Genomic DNA, 6679 nt, shown 5'->3' with positions numbered 1-6679 from the left:
GTCGTTCAAGAATTGCTCGGTGTTAAAATGAATGCATGTCTTCGAGTCTGGAAAGTTTCAACGTAGTCGATTGCAACAACAACACCAGGCATTTAAGCAAGAAAACGGGTTCTAATAATTGTTAACATGGAAAATGAAAGTAGGTGTTGTCACTGTTGTACGTCTGTTTGCATATGTATATAATTGTTAGAATAACACAAATATCTAAGTGACATTAAGAAATCATAATGAATAATGTTAAATTAGATCATGGTTACCTCATGAATTGAACATATATGTTACCGGTATTATAACATCGTATATACATGTAGGCCTACCTTGCGGACAAGCTCTACATAGCTCTACCTTTGCTAACAGACATATACGCACTTAAATTTAGTTTTCTTGGAGTAGTATCAGAGTTATGATGCCTTGCACCTCTGGCGCTTGTCTTGTGTCACCTGCAAAAGTACAGGGCCTATCCAAATATGTGCACTACACTTTCTGTGGCCTTCACCTTTATTCCTTAGCCTTACTTCAGAAAGGTGTGAATAGAGTCATAGCTTTATGTTTATCATAACATAATTTATGCATAACCATAATATATTATGTCTAATTTTTATCTATATGGCCTACATGTATATAGAGATATGAGATCTCTGGAGTTCCGCGTGGGGGTGCTTGCGTACATACTGGAAGTTGGGGTTAGAAAATTATCCATTCGCCCAACGCTCATGCACAAAGGGTTCTAACCCCAAGTCCAGTATATACGCAAGCGCCCTCGCACGGAATTCCCAAGAACTCGTATGTCTTATGGGCTGAATAGTTTAGTGGGGCCTCTGTAGGCAAGGGTTTAGCATGCCAGCACGGTGCAATGACCTAGGAGCCTCTCACCAATGCGGTCACTGTGAGTAAATCCAGCTTATGCTGGCTTCCTCTCCGGCCATATATGGGAAGGTCGTTCAGCAACCGGCGTATGGTTGTGGGTTTCCCCCGTGCTCTGCCCGGTTTCCTCCCACCATAATGCTGGCTGCCGTCGTATAAGTGAAGTATTCTTGACCAGGGCATAAAACACCAATCAATTAAATAAATGAATATCTATAGTTCAGCAATATTAACATCACAGTGCCAGTATGTGATGGTTGCCTGGCATTATTTATGCATTCCATGTGCAACAGGTTTGAGCTTTCATATATTATCCCAGCATTTGCCGTGTAACGGATGGAAAATTTAACTGAGATTGGTTTAAAATCTCTGGAGTATGGTGTTCAACCATAATGAGATAAATAACTATATGGTTTGCTAAATAAAACCTGGTTCAGTCTTAGCTGATTGCTTCATATAAAGTAGGTCTACTAACTACTTACAGAGCTGCATATAGTTTTAACCAGCATACAGATGACACACTTGAGTGAATAGACAGAGGCCAGTTGTTCGACAAGAGGATAAAAACATACCCTCATAACATACAAAATACTCCATGCAACATATTGGACGTATAGGTTTATATTTATATTTTTATGAATTGTAATTTTAAGATTATTGTTCTGCCTGGATGGATATATGTATGCTCTTTATTAAGACATGAAATAGGCTGAGCCATCAAATGATCACTGAGTTATAAGAATAGATAACAGCATCCAACATATCTCTCATAAAAATACCGGAGCACGTAATAGTTAGCCTTGTCAGTTGTCTTAAATCATCATTCAGATATATATATGTGATATTGTATATTCTGCCAGTCTACGCCAGATGATTAACCCCCTGCAAATTCTGGCTGTAGGAATACTCTGAGTTACCCAACAGGTAGGCGTCATCATTCAAATTATGTTAGGGTAGACTTAATGTTGAATGTTTAAATACATTCAAGATGCAGACTTGCAGTTTTGGGAGCAAGCTTTATAGGTAACACAAACTGACTTCTTTTGAAATCGTAACTTGTGGTTTAGTATTTCTTGGTAAGATTCAGAGATAACATCCAGTCTTGAAGTTTTATTTGGGTGATAGCGGTCATTGTGATGAGAGGACAAAAGGATGAGGCTGATTTCAATGAAGGAATCATGATTATTGCTTCACACAACTGTAGTAGTATTTCAGTCATATCCTGACGACAGGCTGATTTGTGGCCTCGTTGGTTTTGCATAGGTTATTTGTCAGTACTGGGTCTGTCTAGAAGTCTTGTTCATCACTTGAGGCCAGAGACCCATGGAGCTGTATTACAGAATGGTGAAAAAACTGAGTCTATCTACATGTTCATTTAAGCTAATATGAACACGGACCTCTCAGGCTTCAGGGGGATAAGAAAATGAACGTTTGTCACATGTGCATAGAATTGATTGGCATATACATTTATGAGCAGACCGTGGTATTAATTCTCATGCACAGTTGAAATTAAATCACTGTAGCTGTAATAATAAACATTCTTGAATCGGTGTGAGTTAAATTTGAACTTTTTAGCAGCAGGTATTGTCATATTATGTGGAATGTGAGTCAAAGGGAATTTTCAGAAATCCTTATGCCAGTGCAGGAAATAAATGAACCCACAACCCTTAGCCCTGTTTTAAGGCAGCAGTTCTGTACTTCGCGATGCTTATCAGATTATTTCATAGCAACACATTACATATTGCTGTACATATATCCCGTTGGCTTGAAAGTCTACAGAATATACATGAGTTGGCCTCCATAGGTCTACAAGTGTGATCAGTGACTAAGCCTTAAGAAGTAGCTGTGCATATACCGTGTTGGCTCAGAAAATTTCGTTAACTTCAGAATATGTAGAGTGATAAACATGTACATGCATGAATTTTAAACAACCTTTAAACAGGTAAGTTGTTTAAGCAGAACTTTAGCTTACCCAGGCCATAAATAAGCTGCTATTATAATACATTTACCAGTACATGTAGGGATTTTATCTAACTCAAACCATGAACAGTTCAGCTGGACAGAATCTAATTTCCTGTTCCTGTTCCTAGTTACTACTCCCAGCTACTAATAATAGCTAAACAACTTCTGATTCAAACCTGATTTATTTGAAAGGCAGAGTTTGTACTTATAAATGCCTCTATGAATTGTTTAGGTGCGTGCAGAAATGTACATTAGACTTCCTTGTGTTGCACAGCAGTGTCCAAAAGCCAGCTGACATCCTTGTGGCCTATTTTTGAAAGAAGTGTGATAACCACTAATGCACGAATAGAAATTTTTATTGTGAGCTGAGTAGATGAAACTTCCTTAAGCTTATTCATTACTCGTGTAGATTTTCTTTCACGGATTCATGTAAACTGTTTTCGCCAGGCAGTATTTTTAATTTTTATAAGCGAAGGTTTCATAATAGTTTGTTAAAGGCTTCTCAGCTGCATGACACGGTACAGTAATTTCATCACCATGCACATTGGTTTCCTACATCTACATTCCTACATCCGTGGCTCAGTTGGTTAGCGCACTAGAGCAGCATGATGACCCAGAAGTCTCTCACCAATGGAGTTGCTGTGGGTTCAAGTCCAGCTCATACTAGCTTCCTCTCTGGTCGTACATGGGAAGGTCTTTCAGCAACCTGCGGATGGTCGTGGGTTTCCCCTGGGCTCTGCCTAGTTTTCACTCACCATAATGCTGGCCACCCTCTTATAAGTGAAATATTTTTGAGTACGACATGAAACACCAATGAAATAAATAAATAAATCTATACACGAGACTAATGCAGTATGTTATGACTAAAGGTGTGATAATAGTTTGTGTGAGGTTTCTCGGCTGCTGGACATAGTACAATTACAACCTCATTGCCTCTTTGGTTTTCTCCATCCAAACTTTTAGTATTTTACAAGTCAAGGTTTCACAATAGTTTGTAAGAGGTTTGTCGGCTACAAGACAAGGTACAGTACGTGATTTCGTTTGGTTTCATCCATCCATATATATACACCATACTTTTAGTATTTTACAAGTCAAAGTTTCACAGTAGTGTGTAAGAGGTTTGTCGGCTACAAGACAAGGTACAGTAACGTGATTTCAGTTGGTTTCCTCCATCCATATATATACACCATACTTTTAGTATTTTACAAGTCAAGGTTTCACAATGGTCTGTAAGAGGTTTGTCGGCTCCAAGTCGAGGCACAGTACGTGATTTCAATGCTTTTTCTCCATTCATACGCCAACTGCTCTAGTATTATGTAAAACAAATAATTTTGAGATGAGTGGACTTTTGTGAACCATCAAGTGCCATATTAATGAAGGTATCTTGAGAGACTGGTGAAAATGTGCTGTTGTTGAACAGAGGTTTGTATTTAAATATACAGGCTATCAGAAGTTCAAATTTTGCCTTACGGAAATTTAAGTTTAGGCAGCAATGTAATGACCTACTTCAGATGTTTCTGAATATAAAGTGGAATCAACATTCTTGTTAGTTGAGGAAGCAGGCTTCGGCAAGATAGGATAGGACTGTGTGGATGATGAGTCATGAAAAGACAAGATATATGTATAGCAATAACCCATTACCCTAGCAAGAGACGGAGAACAGAGAATCTAAATGTCTGATGAGGCCTTGGCTTTACACACATCTTGATATTTGAGAACACATAGCTAATTGTTAATTTTTTATACAGCCTATTGGAAGTCAAGAAGGTGTACTTCAAACCATTTCTACTTGGTCACTCAGATATATTTTTGAAGTGTCCATCATGTTTTTGAACAGCCAAAACTGAGGGAGCATTTGGTTTTTCATTAAATTGCAGGTAAGCCAGTTCAAGTTTTTAGCACGTTTTCTGATTTGGGTTACGGTACCTCCTACCCTCTTAGTGTTATAATTTGAAGTTATGGTTCATCTTATGACTTACGATACAGTCATGTCAGACAGACATTAGTCTAAATTACATATAAATTGGTCAAAACACACATTCATATATACCAGCCATCAATCAAAACAGACGTTCTTGGGATTCATACGCGTCAATTTTAGACCTTCTTTGTTTAATATAACATCGACAACTGAACATGGATGGTTTATAACTGGTTCATTATAATCATACATGTATCTCTCATCAGGATTAGCCGGTCTTTCTATTAGCATATTTTGTTATTTTTGATGATATATACAGGGTTTGTAATTGTTTCATTTTGTGCCTCTAATCTGGGCAGGATAAGCCTCATCTCTGTATTTTGCATATGTTTACTTTTGATATAATGTTTGTTAGTTCCTTTCTTTCCTTTAATATAACACCCAACAACTGAACATGTATCACCCTGGTTTATATCTGTCTTCTTACGCAATGTTCTATCTCTGATCAAGATAATATATTTGTACAAGTATATGTCTGTACCAACAATAAAATCATGATCAGAAATGAACCTAACATGAAATTAAACTCTCTCTCTCTCTCTCTCTCTCTCTCTCTCTCTCTCTCTCTCCTCAATTTTGAATTTTCGGTTGTAAAGATTTTGACTTCTGTGAATCTGTGACATTCCATTCCCCAAAATAACATTCAACTCAAACCAGCAACGAACGAATAAAGTGTATAAAGAATGAAAGTAGGAGGGATTTCCAAAATAATAATAAATACTGCATGTGGCAGGTAAAGATCACAAACTATCACGTGCTGTTCAGTGGTGAAACTTACATTTTTTCCTGTAGGTTATCGCCCTCCACCATAATGCAGGCCCCCGTTGTGTAAGGGAAATGTTCTTGAGTACTGCATAAAACACAATCAAATAAGTAAATAAATGCAAAACTGCAAAACACCTATGTAAGATCAATAAAACTCCCAAAATCAGACAAAATGAGTAACTTAGTAACGAGAGAAAGTTTCTATCAAATACAGTAAATGTACCTATTGTCAAGGTGTCGTGAAAGTTTCTGGGAATTCTATGTCGATATAACACATGGAAGTAAACATGGGTTCTGGTAATCATTCTGATACATTGCACTCCCTTCAGTGGACTTTGGTGGACAGTCAACATGTGTTTAACGCTAAAATGTCACTTGACCGCCAGCAACCTGAGGATGGTCGTGGGTTCCCCCGGGCTTGTTGCAGCTCGTATAATAATAGTATATAAGTCATATAAATGAAATATTGTTAAGTATGGCATAAAACACCAATCAAATAAATAAATAAAATTTGACTATTAACTTGCTTATTTTTGCTGATTTTGGGTGTTCTGTTGATTTTTGGAAATATTATGACATTAAATTGCCTCTAAAAAAAGGTGGGCTGAATATTAGGTCATTTAGGGCATTTGGCTTTCCAGTGCTGAACTGATACATTAAGTGTATCGAAGGAAAGTGGAATTCCATGCTGATACATGATGTATATTGAACGTATTTCCGCAACCTTTTCAGAAGGTGCTAAGATGAGACAGTTAGCTGCATGACGTCAAACCCTACCACACACTTCCGGAGCTACATGTAGTGAGATCTGCAATGCCACTCTGATACAAAACCTGTATATTTTATAGTCGTCTCTAGAACTACTTACTGATACAATACAGGCATTTTTTTAAAGAGGGGTCTTGAACTAGGCTGGTATAAGACAGATATTGTTGTGGGCTCTGGAACTCTATGCTGATACATGTATTTAGTGGGCTCATGAACTATGCTGATACAACACATGTATTTTATAGAGGGCTCATAAACTGTGCTGATACAATACATGTATTTTATAGAGGGCTCATGAACTATGCTGATACAATACATGTATTTTATAGAGGGCTCATG

The sequence above is a fragment of the Liolophura sinensis genome, chromosome 6, assembly GCF_032854445.1.
Source record: "Liolophura sinensis isolate JHLJ2023 chromosome 6, CUHK_Ljap_v2, whole genome shotgun sequence".
NCBI lineage: Eukaryota > Metazoa > Mollusca > Polyplacophora > Chitonida > Chitonidae > Liolophura > Liolophura sinensis.
This window is presented reverse-complemented; position numbering follows the sequence as displayed.